The sequence below is a fragment of the Bombina bombina genome, chromosome 1, assembly GCF_027579735.1.
Source record: "Bombina bombina isolate aBomBom1 chromosome 1, aBomBom1.pri, whole genome shotgun sequence".
In the NCBI taxonomy this organism is placed as follows: Eukaryota; Metazoa; Chordata; class Amphibia; order Anura; family Bombinatoridae; genus Bombina; species Bombina bombina.
The window spans coordinates 958,708,943-958,725,974 of NC_069499.1; the positions used below are offsets into that span (position 1 = coordinate 958,708,943).

General features: G+C 40.5%; 1 protein-coding gene across 1 annotated transcript in view; it reads left to right on the forward strand.

The window, feature by feature from the left end:
• Nucleotides 1–17,032, forward strand: part of ZNF831 (zinc finger protein 831) — a 303,222-nt gene that overhangs the window by 222,566 nt on the left and 63,624 nt on the right. The gene's annotated exons all lie outside the window — the stretch shown is intronic.

Consider the following 17,032-nt stretch of genomic DNA (forward strand, 5'->3'; position numbering starts at 1 on the left):
CCCAAAGCCAAAAAAAAGCCAAGCGGTTTTGCACTAACACCCATGGCTAACTCTGTTGTTTCAAGTTCTACTATTCTTAGCTCTTTCATCTCATCATCCCTGTTACTTCCAGGACTCTCGGTGGTGGTGGTCTACATGGCCATCAGGATTAGCCTAACCAAATACTACAATCCAACCTTGGCCCAGTCTTCCTAAGGCCCTTCATTGGCTGTATTTTGGTAGTACTGTTCTTATTAGTTTAATAGCTGATACGACACCGAATGTTTTCAGCTCTATATGGCCTGCATGAATAGCCACACCCAAAGGCAAAAAAAAGCCAAGCGGTTTTGCACTAAAACCCATGGCTAACTCTGTTGTTTCAAGTTCTACTATTCTTAGCTCTTTCATCTCATCATCCCTGTTACTTCCAGGACTCTCGGTGGTGGTGGTCTACATGGCCATCATGATTAGCCTAACCAAATACTACAATCCAACCTTGGCTCAGTCTTCCTAAGGCCCTTCATTGGCTGTATTTTGGTAGTACTGTCATCCTTTTGAATAAAAGATTACAGTAAAGGCATTGATTTTAGAAACCCACAGATCATTATTTGCAACCGTGAATTTAGAAAAAAAAATTGATTACACACCCGTCACACTTATTTATGCTCAGGCCTTTTTAATACGAGGGTCCCGGAGCCTCAACCGAAACAACATCATGAAAGAGGAGATATGTCATCCTTTTGAATAAAAGATTACAGTAAAGGCATTGATTTTAGAAACCCACAGATCATTATTTGCAACCGTGAAATTAGAAAAAAACATTGATTACACACCCGTCACACTTATTTATGCTCAGGCCTTTTTAATACGAGGGTCCCGGAGCCTCAACCGAAACAACAGCATGAAAGAGGAGATATGTCATCCTTTTGAATAAAAGATTACAGGAAAGGCATTGATTTTAGAAACCCACAGATCATTATTTGCAACCGTGAAATTAGAAAAAAACATTCATTAGACAGCCGTGACACTTATTTATGCTCAGGCCTTTTTAATACGAGGGTCCCGGAGCCTCAACCGAAACAACAGCATGAAAGAGGAGATATGTCATCCTTTTGAATAAAAGATTACAGGAAAGGCATTGATTTTAGAAACCCACAGATCATTATTTGCAACCGTGAAATTAGAAAAAAACATTGATTAGACAGCCGTGACACTTATTTATGCTCAGGCCTTTTTAATACGAGGGTCCCGGAGCCTCAACCGAAACAACAGCATGAAAGAGGAGATATGTCATCCTTTTGAATAAAAGATTACAGGAAAGGCATTGATTTTAGAAACCCACAGATCATTATTTGCAACCGTGAAATTAGAAAAAAACATTGATTAGACAGCCGTGACACTTATTTATGCTCAGGCCTTTTTAATACGAGGGTCCCGGAGCCTCAACCGAAACAACAGCATGAAAGAGGAGATATGTCATCCTTTTGAATAAAAGATTACAGTAAAGGCATTGATTTTAGAAACCCACAGATCATTATTTGCAACCGTGAAATTAGAAAAAAACATTGATTAGACAGCCGTGACACTTATTTATGCTCAGGCCTTTTTAATACGAGGGTCCCGGAGCCTCAACCGAAACAACAGCATGAAAGAGGAGATATGTCATCCTTTTGAATAAAAGATTACAGGAAAGGCATTGATTTTAGAAACCCACAGATCATTATTTGCAACCGTGAAATTAGAAAAAAACATTCATTAGACAGCCGTGACACTTATTTATGCTCAGGCCTTTTTAATACGAGGGTCCCGGAGCCTCAACCGAAACAACAGCATGAAAGAGGAGATATGTCATCCTTTTGAATAAAAGATTACAGGAAAGGCATTGATTTTAGAAACCCACAGATCATTATTTGCAACCGTGAAATTAGAAAAAAACATTGATTAGACAGCCGTGACACTTATTTATGCTCAGGCCTTTTTAATACGAGGGTCCCGGAGCCTCAACCGAAACAACAGCATGAAAGAGGAGATATGTCATCCTTTTGAATAAAAGATTACAGGAAAGGCATTGATTTTAGAAACCCACAGATCATTATTTGCAACCGTGAAATTAGAAAAAAACATTCATTAGACAGCCATGACACTTATTTATGCTCAGGCCTTTTTAATACGAGGGTCCCGGAGCCTCAACCGAAACAACAGCATGAAAGAGGAGATATGTCATCCTTTTGAATAAAAGATTACAGGAAAGGCATTGATTTTAGAAACCCACAGATCATTATTTGCAACCGTGAAATTAGAAAAAAACATTGATTAGACAGCCGTGACACTTATTTATGCTCAGGCCTTTTTAATACGAGGGTCCCGGAGCCTCAACCGAAACAACAGCATGAAAGAGGAGATATGTCATCCTTTTGAATAAAAGATTACAGGAAAGGCATTGATTTTAGAAACCCACAGATCATTATTGGCAACCGTGAAATTAGAAAAAAACATTCATTAGACAGCCATGACACTTATTTATGCTCAAGCCTTTTTAATACGAGGGTCCCGGAGCCTCAACCGAAACAACAGCATGAAAGAGGAGATATGTCATCCTTTTGAATAAAAGATTACAGGAAAGGCATTGATTTTAGAAACCCACAGATCATTATTTGCAACCGTGAAATTAGAAAAAAACATTGATTAGACAGCCGTGACACTTATTTATGCTCAGGCCTTTTTAATACGAGGGTCCCGGAGCCTCAACCGAAACAACAGCATGAAAGAGGAGATATGTCATCCTTTTGAATTAAAGATTACAGTAAAGGCATTGATTTTAGAAACCCACAGATCATTATTTGCAACCGTGAAATTTGAAAAAAACATTGATTACACAGCCGTGACACTTATTTATGCTCAGGCCTTTTTAATACGAGGGTCCCGGAGCCTCAACCGAAACAACAGCATGAAAGAGGAGATATGTCATCCTTTTGAATAAAAGATTACAGGAAAGGCATTGATTTTAGAAACCCACAGATCATTATTTGCAACCGTGAAATTAGAAAAAAACATTCATTAGACAGCCGTGACACTTATTTATGCTCAGGCCTTTTTAATACGAGGGTCCCGGAGCCTCAACCGAAACAACAGCATGAAAGAGGAGATATGTCATCCTTTTGAATAAAAGATTACAGGAAAGGCATTGATTTTAGAAACCCACAGATCATTATTTGCAACCGTGAAATTAGAAAAAAAATTCATTAGACAGCCGTGACACTTATTTATGCTCAGGCCTTTTTAATACGAGGGTCCCGGAGCCTCAACCGAAACAACAGCATGAAAGAGGAGATATGTCATCCTTTTGAATAAAAGATTACAGGAAAGGCATTGATTTTAGAAACCCACAGATCATTATTTGCAACCGTGAAATTAGAAAAAAACATTGATTAGACAGCCGTGACACTTATTTATGCTCAGGCCTTTTTAATACGAGGGTCCCGGAGCCTCAACCGAAACAACAGCATGAAAGAGGAGATATGTCATCCTTTTGAATAAAAGATTACAGGAAAGGCATTGATTTTAGAAACCCACAGATCATTATTTGCAACCATGAAATTAGAAAAAAACATTCATTAGACAGCCGTGACACTTATTTATGCTCAGGCCTTTTTAATACGATGGTCCCGGAGCCTCAACCGAAACAACAGCATGAAAGAGGAGATATGTCATCCTTTTGAATAAAAGATTACAGTAAAGGCATTGATTTTAGAAACCCACAGATCATTTATATGACCCGTGTAATAGAAAAAAACCATTCATTAGACGCCGGTTACACTTATTTATCCTCAGGCCTTGTTAATACGAGGGTCCCGGAGCCGCAACTGAAACAACAACATGAAAGAGGACATATGTCAATCTTTTTGAATTATAGATTACAGGAAAGGCATTGATTTTAGAAACACTGAGATAATTACTTGCAACCGGGAAATAAAAAAAAACATTGAACAGACACCCAGTACACTTTATTATCCATAGGCCTTTTCAGCATAGGCTCCAGAACCCTCAACAAAAACAAGAGCAGGGAGCTGGGCATAGGAGTACAATGGAGTGTGACAATAATAATCTGAAGGTGAAGATTGCATAGTTGTGGCATTTTAATTTTGTTATCGTGGGAAATACTAGCAATGACCTTGCTCTGGTGAATCCATATCGCAAATGTGTTATTTAAGGCACTGTTTGTCTATTTTTTTGAATATCAGCATTTGGTAAATGAAGCTCAACTTAAGGCTGGTGAGAAACGACCTTTCTTCTGGCTGTTTGCAAATGTTGTGGCTCTGGACAAACATGTGAATAAGGGCCATCAGCCATATTCTGCACGCAACCCCTTTGATGATTGACGATAAACATGTGTCACCTGCAAGCAGAGCTCGTTACTTCTGTCTAAATCATCTTCCTGGTATGGACAGGCCACTGTTTCCCACAGCAAGTACGAATTTTGAAATACAAGATTGTCTTGAGTATGGTAGGAAACCAAAGTTTATTTAATTCTGTACTATCTATCACCACAAAAAATGAACTTCTTGAAGCAACAAAAATGCCAGCAATTTCATGTGCTTATGGATGACAAGGACGTCATGTCCTTTGGTGCACAGAGATGGAGACGATTTTTGCCCTCCCTGTACACTACCCAGATGTCTCAAACATCACCAGAAACACAATACAGCCACTCTTGTGAAGTTCCTGGAGTGTTCCGGTAGGCATCTCTTTGCGCTCCTAAAGGAATACTTTATCAGTGTTTTTGTATACATCCGACAACAGCTTCGGAGACTGTGGTGACGCACATGTTATTTACTGTTGTTCCAGCTGTGGCAATATCAATTGGCATGAAAAAGTTAAGATTTGTGGGTTGGGGAGCCTATAGCTGTTAAGGTAGGACGTGTGTTTGTGGAGCTCCAGGTCTTACAAGTTACTTTGGAGTTAGTTTTCAACCTTAATTTAATTTTCTTTTTGGGATTCATAGTCACACTTTCTGGGGCTATCCAAGAGGAGCCTGGTAAAAGCAGAAGTAGTCACCCCTTATATCAACGGGTACCGAGACCTGTTTTTTGCCTTTCCAATATTGCGCCGTACCCCAAACTAATCCTGAATGAAAAAAAAAATTAAAATTTGAACTAGTGACGCACATTTTATGCACGCTGTGGCAATTGCAATTTGCAATAAAAATAATCTGCTAACAACAACCACTACCTACGACCACACCTGACTCCTGAAGTCATGTTTTAGTTATTAAGTCAAGTTAAATAGATTTTTTTTTTTTTATGCTCAACAGAGGCTCCAGGACCCTCGACAAAACCAGCAGCAGGAAAGAGGACATATGGCATCCTTTTGAAAAAATGATTATAGGAAAGGCATTGATTTCAGAAACACAGAGATCATTAGTTGCAAACGGTAAATAGAAAAAAAAATTGATTAGACACCCAGTACACTTATTTTTCATTAGGCCTTTTTAATAAGATTAAGAGGCTCCCGGAGCCTCAACAGAAACAACAGCATTAAAAAGTACATATGGCATCCTTGTGAATAATAGATTACAGGAAAGGCATTGATTTTAGAAACCCGTGGATAATTTTTTGCAACCATGAAATCTAAAAAAACATAGATTAGACACCAAGTACACTTCTTTATCCTTAGGCCTTTTAAGCATAGGCTCCAGGACCCTCAACAAAACCAGCAGCAGGAAAGAGGACATATGGCATACTTTTGTAAATTAGATTACAGGAAAGGCATTGATTTTAGAAACACAGAGATCATTTATATGACACGTGAAATAGAAAAAAAAAATGATTGGACACCCAGTACACTTCTTTATCCTTAGTCCTTTTTAATACGAGGGTCCCGGAGCCTCAACAGAAACAACAGCATGAAAGAGGACATATGTCATCCTTTTGAATAATAGATTACAGGAAAGCCATTGATTTTAGAATCCCACAGATTATTTATATGACCCGTGAAATATAAAAAAACATTGATTAGACACCCAGTACACTTATTTATCCATAGGCCTTTTTAGCAGAGGCTCCAGGACCCTCAACAAAAACAAGAGCAGGGAGGTGGGCATAGGAGTACAATGGAGTGTGACAATAATAATGTGAAGGGGAAGATTGCGGAATTGTGTCATTTTAATTTTGTTATTGTGGGAAATACTAGCAATGACCTTGCTCTGGTGAATCCATATTGCAAATGTGTTTTTTAAGGCACTGTTTGTCTATTTATTGAATATCAGCATTTGGTAATTGAAGCTCAACTTAAGGCTGGTGAGAACCGACCTCTCTTCTGGCTGTTTGCAAATGTTGTTGCTCTGGACAAACATGTGAATAAGGGGCCATCAGCCATATTCTGCACGCAACCCCTTTGATGATTGACGATAAACATGTGTCACCTGCAAGCAGAGCCGGTTACTTCTGTCTAAATCATCTTCCTGCTATGGACAGCCCACTGTTTCCCACAGCAAGTCCGAAGCTTGAACTACAAGATTGTCTTGAGTATGGTAGGAAACCAAAGTTTATTTAATTCTGTACTATCACCACAAAAACTGAACTTCTTGAAGCAACGAAAATGCCAGCAATTTCATGTGCTTATGGATGACAAGGACGTCCTGTCCTGTGGTGCACAGAGATGGAAAGGATTTTTGCCCTCCCTGTACACTACCCAGATGTCTACAACATCACCAGAAACACAAGACAGCCACTTTTGTGAAGTTCATGGAGTGTTCCGTTAGCCATCTCTTTGCGCCCCAAAAGGAATTCTTTATTGTTGTTTTTGTATACATCCGACAATAGATTTGGAGACTGTGGGGACGCACATGTTAGTTACTGTTATTCCAGCTGTGGCAATATCAATTGGCATTAAAAAGGTAAGATTTGGGTGGGCGGAGCCTATACCTGTTGCGGTAGGACGTGTGTTTGAGGAGCTCCAGGTCTTACAATTTACTTAGGAGTAATTTTTCAACCTTAATTTAATTTTCTTTTTGGGATTCATACTCACACTTTCTGGGGCTATCCAAGAGGAGCCTGGTAAAAGCACTAGTAGTCACACCTTATATCAATGGGTACCGAGACCTGTTTTTTGCCTTTCCAATATTGCGCCGTACCCCAAACTAATCCAGAATGAAAAAAAAAATAATTTAAATTTGGACTAGTGACGCACATTTTATGCACGCTGTGGCAATTGCAATTTGCAATAAAAATAATCTGCTAACAACAACCACTACCTATGACCACACCTGACTCCTGAAGTCATGCTTCAGTTATTAAGTCAAGTTAAATTAATTTTTTTTTCTTTATTATGCGCAGCAGAGGCTCCAGGACCCTCGACAAAACCAGCAGCAGGAAAGAGGACATATGGCATCCTTTTGAAAAAAATGATTATAGGAAAGGCATTGATTTCAGAAACACAGAGATCATTAGTTGCAAATGGTAAATCGAAAAAAACATTGATTAGACACCCAGTACACTTCTTTATCCTTAGGCTTTTTTAGCAGAGGCTCCAGGGCCCTCCACAAAACCAGCAGCTTGAAAGAGGACATATGGCATCCTTTAGAAAATTAGATTACAGGAAAGGCATTGATTTTAGAAACACAGAGCTCATTAGTTGCAACCGTGAAATCACAAAAAACTTCGATTATACACCAAGTACACTTATTTATCCATAGGCCTTTTTAGCAGAGGCTCCAGGACCCTCCACAAAACCAGCAGCATGAAAGAGGACATATGGCATCCTTTAGAAAATTAGATTACAGGAAAGGCATTGATTTTAGAAACACAGAGATCATTATTTGCAACCGTGAAATCACAAAAAACTTTGATTATACACCAAGTACACTTATTTATCCTTAGGCCTTTTTAGCAGAGGCTCCAGGACCCTCCACAAAACCAGCAGCATGAAAGAGGACATATGGTATACTTTAGAAAATTAGATTACAGGAAAGGCATTGATTTTAGAAACACAGAGATCATTAGTTGCAACCGTGAAATCACAAAAAACTTTGATTATACACCAAGTACACTTATTTATCCTTAGGCCTTTTTAGCAGAGGCTCCAGGACCCTCCACAAAACCAGCAGCATGAAAGAGGACATATGGCATCCTTTAGAAAATTAGATTACAGGAAAGGCATTGATTTTAGAAACACAGAGATCATTAGTTGCAACCGTGAAATCACAAAAAACTTTGATTATACACCAAGTACACTGATTTATCCTTAGGCCTTTTTAGCAGAGGCTCCAGGACCCTCCACAAAACCAGCAGCATGAAAGAGGACATATGGCATCCTTTAGAAAATTAGATTACATGAAAGGCATTGATTTTAGAAACACAGAGATCATTAGTTGCAACCGTGAAATCTAAAAAAAAATAGATTATACACCCATTACACTTATTTATCCTTAGGCCTTTTTAGAAGAGTGTCCCGGAGCCTCAACAGAAAGAACAGCATGAAAGAGGACATATGGCATCCTTTAGAAAATTAGATTACAGGAAAGGCATTGATTTTAGAAACACAGAGATCATTATTTGCAACCGTGAAATCACAAAAAACTTTGATTATACACCAAGTACACTTATTTATCCTTAGGCCTTTTTAGCAGAGGCTCCAGGACCCTCCACAAAACCAGCAGCATGAAAGAGGACATATGGTATACTTTAGAAAATTAGATTACAGGAAAGGCATTGATTTTAGAAACACAGAGATCATTAGTTGCAACCGTGAAATCACAAAAAACTTTGATTATACACCAAGTACACTTATTTATCCTTAGGCCTTTTTAGCAGAGGCTCCAGGACCCTCCACAAAAACAAGAGCAGGGAGGTGGGCATAGGAGTACAATGGAGTGTGACAATAATAATGTGAAGGGGAAGATTGCGGAATTGTGTCATTTTAATTTTGTTATTGTGGGAAATACTAGCAATGACCTTGCTCTGGTGAATCCATATTGCAAATGTGTTTTTTAAGGCACTGTTTGTCTATTTATTGAATATCAGCATTTGGTAATTGAAGCTCAACTTAAGGCTGGTGAGAACCGACCTCTCTTCTGGCTGTTTGCAAATGTTGTTGCTCTGGACAAACATGTGAATAAGGGGCCATCAGCCATATTCTGCACGCAACCCCTTTGATGATTGACGATAAACATGTGTCACCTGCAAGCAGAGCCGGTTACTTCTGTCTAAATCATCTTCCTGCTATGGACAGCCCACTGTTTCCCACAGCAAGTCCGAAGCTTGAACTACAAGATTGTCTTGAGTATGGTAGGAAACCAAAGTTTATTTAATTCTGTACTATCACCACAAAAACTGAACTTCTTGAAGCAACGAAAATGCCAGCAATTTCATGTGCTTATGGATGACAAGGACGTCCTGTCCTGTGGTGCACAGAGATGGAAAGGATTTTTGCCCTCCCTGTACACTACCCAGATGTCTACAACATCACCAGAAACACAAGACAGCCACTTTTGTGAAGTTCATGGAGTGTTCCGTTAGCCATCTCTTTGCGCCCCAAAAGGAATTCTTTATTGTTGTTTTTGTATACATCCGACAATAGATTTGGAGACTGTGGGGACGCACATGTTAGTTACTGTTATTCCAGCTGTGGCAATATCAATTGGCATTAAAAAGGTAAGATTTGGGTGGGCGGAGCCTATACCTGTTGCGGTAGGACGTGTGTTTGAGGAGCTCCAGGTCTTACAATTTACTTAGGAGTAATTTTTCAACCTTAATTTAATTTTCTTTTTGGGATTCATACTCACACTTTCTGGGGCTATCCAAGAGGAGCCTGGTAAAAGCACTAGTAGTCACACCTTATATCAATGGGTACCGAGACCTGTTTTTTGCCTTTCCAATATTGCGCCGTACCCCAAACTAATCCAGAATGAAAAAAAAAATAATTTAAATTTGGACTAGTGACGCACATTTTATGCACGCTGTGGCAATTGCAATTTGCAATAAAAATAATCTGCTAACAACAACCACTACCTATGACCACACCTGACTCCTGAAGTCATGCTTCAGTTATTAAGTCAAGTTAAATTAATTTTTTTTTCTTTATTATGCGCAGCAGAGGCTCCAGGACCCTCGACAAAACCAGCAGCAGGAAAGAGGACATATGGCATCCTTTTGAAAAAAATGATTATAGGAAAGGCATTGATTTCAGAAACACAGAGATCATTAGTTGCAAATGGTAAATCGAAAAAAACATTGATTAGACACCCAGTACACTTCTTTATCCTTAGGCTTTTTTAGCAGAGGCTCCAGGGCCCTCCACAAAACCAGCAGCTTGAAAGAGGACATATGGCATCCTTTAGAAAATTAGATTACAGGAAAGGCATTGATTTTAGAAACACAGAGCTCATTAGTTGCAACCGTGAAATCACAAAAAACTTCGATTATACACCAAGTACACTTATTTATCCATAGGCCTTTTTAGCAGAGGCTCCAGGACCCTCCACAAAACCAGCAGCATGAAAGAGGACATATGGCATCCTTTAGAAAATTAGATTACAGGAAAGGCATTGATTTTAGAAACACAGAGATCATTATTTGCAACCGTGAAATCACAAAAAACTTTGATTATACACCAAGTACACTTATTTATCCTTAGGCCTTTTTAGCAGAGGCTCCAGGACCCTCCACAAAACCAGCAGCATGAAAGAGGACATATGGTATACTTTAGAAAATTAGATTACAGGAAAGGCATTGATTTTAGAAACACAGAGATCATTAGTTGCAACCGTGAAATCACAAAAAACTTTGATTATACACCAAGTACACTTATTTATCCTTAGGCCTTTTTAGCAGAGGCTCCAGGACCCTCCACAAAACCAGCAGCATGAAAGAGGACATATGGCATCCTTTAGAAAATTAGATTACAGGAAAGGCATTGATTTTAGAAACACAGAGATCATTAGTTGCAACCGTGAAATCACAAAAAACTTTGATTATACACCAAGTACACTGATTTATCCTTAGGCCTTTTTAGCAGAGGCTCCAGGACCCTCCACAAAACCAGCAGCATGAAAGAGGACATATGGCATCCTTTAGAAAATTAGATTACATGAAAGGCATTGATTTTAGAAACACAGAGATCATTAGTTGCAACCGTGAAATCTAAAAAAAAATAGATTATACACCCATTACACTTATTTATCCTTAGGCCTTTTTAGAAGAGTGTCCCGGAGCCTCAACAGAAAGAACAGCATGAAAGAGGACATATGGCATCCTTTAGAAAATTAGATTACAGGAAAGGCATTGATTTTAGAAACACAGAGATCATTATTTGCAACCGTGAAATCACAAAAAACTTTGATTATACACCAAGTACACTTATTTATCCTTAGGCCTTTTTAGCAGAGGCTCCAGGACCCTCCACAAAACCAGCAGCATGAAAGAGGACATATGGTATACTTTAGAAAATTAGATTACAGGAAAGGCATTGATTTTAGAAACACAGAGATCATTAGTTGCAACCGTGAAATCACAAAAAACTTTGATTATACACCAAGTACACTTATTTATCCTTAGGCCTTTTTAGCAGAGGCTCCAGGACCCTCCACAAAACCAGCAGCATGAAAGAGGACATATGGCATCCTTTAGAAAATTAGATTACAGGAAAGGCATTGATTTTAGAAACACAGAGATCATTAGTTGCAACCGTGAAATCACAAAAAACTTTGATTATACACCAAGTACACTGATTTATCCTTAGGCCTTTTTAGCAGAGGCTCCAGGACCCTCCACAAAACCAGCAGCATGAAAGAGGACATATGGCATCCTTTAGAAAATTAGATTACATGAAAGGCATTGATTTTAGAAACACAGAGATCATTAGTTGCAACCGTGAAATCTAAAAAAAAATAGATTATACACCCATTACACTTATTTATCCTTAGGCCTTTTTAGAAGAGTGTCCCGGAGCCTCAACAGAAAGAACAGCATGAAAGAGGACATATGGCATCCTTTTGAAAAATAGATTGATTGAAAGGCATTGATTTTAGAAAGACAGAAAAAATTTGTTACAAACGGGAAATCTAAAAAAACATTGAATAGACACCCAGTACACTTCTTTATCCTTCGGCCTTTTTAGCAGAGGCTCCAGGACACTCAACAAAACCAGCAGTAGGAAAGAGGACATATGGCATCCTTTGTGAAAAAAAGATTATAGGAAAGGCATTGATTTTATTTGTTGCAACCGTGAATTTGAATAAAAAAAATGGTTGGATGGACACCCAGTACAATTCTTTCTCCCTAGGCCTTTTTATAAGAGGGTCCAGGACCCTCAAATAAAACACCAGCAGGAAAGGGGACATATGGCATACTTTTTAACAATAGAGTAAGAGTACAGGAAAGGCATTGATTTTAGAAACCCATAGATAATTTTTTGCAAATGTAAATTTGAATAAAAAAAATGATTCGATGGACACCCAGTACACCACTTTCTCCTTAGGCCTTTTTATAAGAGGGTCCTGGACCCTCAAAAAAAACACCAGCAGGAAAGAGGACATATGGCATACATTTGAAAATTAGATTACAGGAAAGGCATTGATTTTAGAAACACAGAGATCAGTTATATGACCCGGGAAATAGAAAAAAAAACATTGATTGGACACCCAGTACACTTCTTTATCCTTAGTCCTTTTTATAAGAGTGTCCCGGAGCCTCAACAGAAAGAACAGCATGAAATAGGACATATGGCATCCTTTTGAAAAATAGATTACAGGAAAGGCATTGATTTTTGAAAGACAGAAAAAATTTGTTACAACCGTGAAATCTAAAAAAACATTGAATAGACACCCAGTACACTTCTTTATCCTTAGGCCTTTTTAGCAGAGGCTCCAGGACACTCAACAAAACCAGCAGTAGGAAAGAGGACATATGGCATCCTTTGTGAAAAAAAGATTATAGGAAAGGCATTGATTTTAGAAACCCTGGGATAATTTGTTGCAACCGTGAATTTTAATAAAAAAAAATGATTGGATGGACACCCAGTACAATTCTTTATCCATAAGGCCTTTTTATAAGAGGGTCCAGGACCCTCAAACAAAAAACCAGCAGGAAAGAGGACATATGGCATACTTTTGAACAATAGAGTACAGGAAAGGCATAGATTTTAGAAACCCATAGAATTTTTTTTAAAATGTAAATTTGAATAAAAAAAAATGATTCGATGGACAGCCAGTACACCTCTTTCTCCTTAGGCCTTTTTATAAGAGGGTCCTGGACCCTCAAAAAAAACACCAGCAGGAAAGAGGACGTATGGCATCCTTTTGAACAATAGAGTAAAGGTACAGCATTGATTTTACAAACCCAGAGATCATTTTGTTCAATTGTTAAATAGAAAAATAAAAATGAGTGGCCAACCAGTACACCTCTTTCTCCTTAGGCCTTTTTATAAGAGGGTCCTGGACACTCAAAAAAAACACCAGCAGGAAAGAGGACGTATGTCATCCTTTTGAACAATAGAGTACAGGTACGGCATTGATTTTACAAAACCAGAGATAATTTTGGTCAAATGAGAAATAGAAAATAAAAATGAGTGGACACCCAGTACACCTCTTTCACCTTAGGCCTTTTTATAAGAGTGTCCAGGACCCTCAAACAAAATACCAGCAGGAAAGAGAACATATGGCATACTTTGGAACAATAGAGTACTGGTACGGCATTGATTTGTGAAACACACAGATAATTGTTTGTAAAAGTGAAATAGCACCAAAAACCATGCTTGGACTCCCACTCCAGGTCGTTCTCCTTCAGCTTTTTTATAAGAGGGTCCAGCACCCTCAACAGAAACAACTGCAGGAAACACCACCACATATGCCATCCTTTTGCACAAGCGAGTACAGGTATGGCATCCATTTTAGAAACCCAAAGATAATTGAGAGGAACCAGGAACATTTTTCTAAAAACTGGATGGGGCACCCATTACTACAGGTCGTTCTCCTTCAGCCTTTTTATATCATGGGCCACGACCCGCAACAGGCACAACAGCATGAAACACAACATATGCCACCTTTTTGCACAATAGAGTACAGGTATGTCATAGATGGAACACGGAGATAATTTAGAGCAACCAAGAGACGGATAAAGATGCTTGGTCGGTCCTACTCTTTCAAATTTGTTGCATTTTGCGTTCAATTGAATGGTACACCGGATATGAGTGGTGTGTAAAGTTGTACAATTTGTAACAGTTTAATCACTAGTGTTATGTGCCTTATTTTTTTTATTTGAGTTTTGTACCCACAGAGATGCAGCAGAGGTCAGAAAAATTAGGAATGTACAAATGACTGAAAAATTGGGGTATTGTTGTAGCAACAGCTGTAGCAGCGGCCAGAAAAATCGATGTTTGTAAAACATTTATAAAGTGCCCTAAAAGCTTGTGGCTTGAACACTAGTTGTTGGCGGATAAGTCAAGCAAGTCCTCCGTCTTTATAACCAAGAAAAAAATGCCAGCCTGTGTACCAGTTGTAGCCCAAGCCAGCTCATATCATCATCAGTAGTTTTTTATTCAAATGTATCACCCAATGTCAGTCCCTTCGGGATCCAGCCCTCATTCATTTTTATAAAAGTGAGATAGTCAAGGCTTTTTTGACCTAGGCGACTTTTCTTCTCAGTGACAAAACCTCTTGAAGCGGGGCAGGCCAGAAGTTCCATTGCAAATTGGGATAGCTCAGGCCACAAGTCCAGCCTGCACACCCAGTAGTCAAGGGGTCCATCGCTCCTGAGAGTGTCGAGATCCGCAGTTAAAGCTAGGTAGTCTGCTACCTGTCGGTTGAGTCTTTCTCTAAGGCAGGATCCCGAAAGGCTCTGATGGTGCATGGGAGTTAAAAAGGTACGCATGTCCTCCATCAAAAAGACGTCAGGAAAGTGCCCGGTCCTTGCCGCCGTGGTCGTGGGAGGAGGAGGATTAATTTCATCTCTTCCCCTGTTACATTCCCGTGGTGCTGTGACATCACCCTTATACGCTGTGTAAAGCATAGTTTTTAATTTATTATGAAAATGCTCCATCCTTTCCGACTTGCGGGAATTTGGTAACATTTCAGGCACTTTATGCTTATACCGGGGGTCGAGGAGCGTGGACACCCAGTACAGGTCGTTCTCCTTCAGCTTTTTTATACGAGGGTCCCTCAACAGGCACGACAGCATGAAAGAACCCATTTGAACAAGGTTGGATGCTGAGCTAATCATGTCGCGTTCCTCCTCCTCACTGATCTCACTGATGGTATCTTCTTCCCCCCAGCCACATACAACACCACGGGTACCAGAGAGGTGACAACAACGAGCACCCTGGGATGACTGTTGTGCTCGGTCTTCCTCCTCCTCATCCTCCCCAAAGCCACATTCCTCCTCTGACTCCTCTTCCTCACAATCCTCTTCCTGCGTTGCCGCAGGTCCAGCAAGCAATGCTGATTCGGCTGTTTGCGGGGGTGATGGACACCACAACTCTCCCGCTTCCTCTTCACGCTCATCTACTGCCTGATCCAGCACTCTTCGCAGGGCACGCTCCAGGAAGAAAACAAATGGTATGATGTCGCTGATGGTGCCTTCGGTGCGACTGACAAGGTTTGTCACCTCCTCAAAAGGACGCATGAGCCTACAGGCATTGCGCATGAGCGTCCAGTAATTTGGCAAAAATATCCCCAGCTCCCCAGAGGCTGGCCTAGCACCCCGGTCATACAAATACTCATTAACAGCTTTTTCTTGTTGGAGCAGGCAGTCAAACATTAGGAGTGTTGAATTCCACCGTGTCGGGCTGTCGCAAATCAAGCGCCTCACTGGCAGGTTGTTTCGACGCTGGATATTAGACAAGTGCGCCATGGCCATGTAGGAACGCCTGAAATGGCCACACACCTTCCTGGCCTGCTTCAGGACGTCCTGTAAGCCTGGGTACTTATGGACAAATCGTTGTACAATCAGATTACACACATGTGCCATGCACGGCACATGTGTCAACTTGCCCAATTTCAATGCCGCCACCAAATTACTTCCATTGTCAGAAACAACCTTGCCAATCTCCAGTTGGTGCGGAGTCAGCCACTCATCCACCTGTGCGTTCAGGGCGGTCAGGAGTGCTGGTGCGGTGTGACTCTCCGCTTTCAGGCAAGTCAACCCCAAGACGGCGTGACACTGCCGTACCCGGGATGTAGCATAGTACCTGGGGAGCTGGGGGGGTGCCATAGATGTGGAGCAAGACGCAGAAGTTGAAGAGGACTCAGCCGAGGAAGAGGTTATGGAAGAGGATGGAGTAGGAGGAGTAGAGGAGGTAGCAGCAGGCCTGCCTGCAAGTTGTGGCGGTGTCACCAACTCTTCTGCAGAGTCATGCATTCCATGCTTGTCAGAAGTCAGCAGGTTTACCCAATGCGCAGTGTAGGTGATATACCTGCCCTGACCATGCTTTGCAGACCAGCTATCTGTGGTCATATGGACCCTTGCCCCAACGCTGTGTGCCAGACATGCCATAACTTCCTTTCTCACAACAGAGTACAGGTTTGGGATTGCCTTTTGTGAAAAGAAATTTCTGCCAGGTACCTTCCACTGCGGTGTCCCAATAGATACAAATTTTTTGAAAGCATCAGACTCCACCAGCTTGTATGGTCAAAGCTGGAGGGCTAAGAGTTCAGACAAGCCAGCTGTCAGACGCCGGGCAAGGGGGTGACTTTGAGAAATTGGCTTCTTATGCTAAAACATGTCCTTGATAGACACCTGACTGTGGGCAGATGACCAGGAACTGCTACGTAAGAGAGACTGAGTGGAGGATGGTTGAGAGGGGGCAAGGAGGACAGCACTGGTTGACGTGGCTGAAGATGCTGGAGCAGGAGGAGGAGGGCAGCTTTCACTTTGTGTGCTGCTTCTACTCATGTGTTCTTCCCATCGGCCTTTGTGATGGGAGACCATGTGCCTTCGCAAAGCAGTTGTACCTAGGTGGCTGTTGGACTTCCCACGACTCAGTTTCTTTTGGCACAGGTTGCAAATGGCATCGCTGTTGTCAGAGGCAGACACACAAAAAAATGCCACACTGCTGAGCTCTG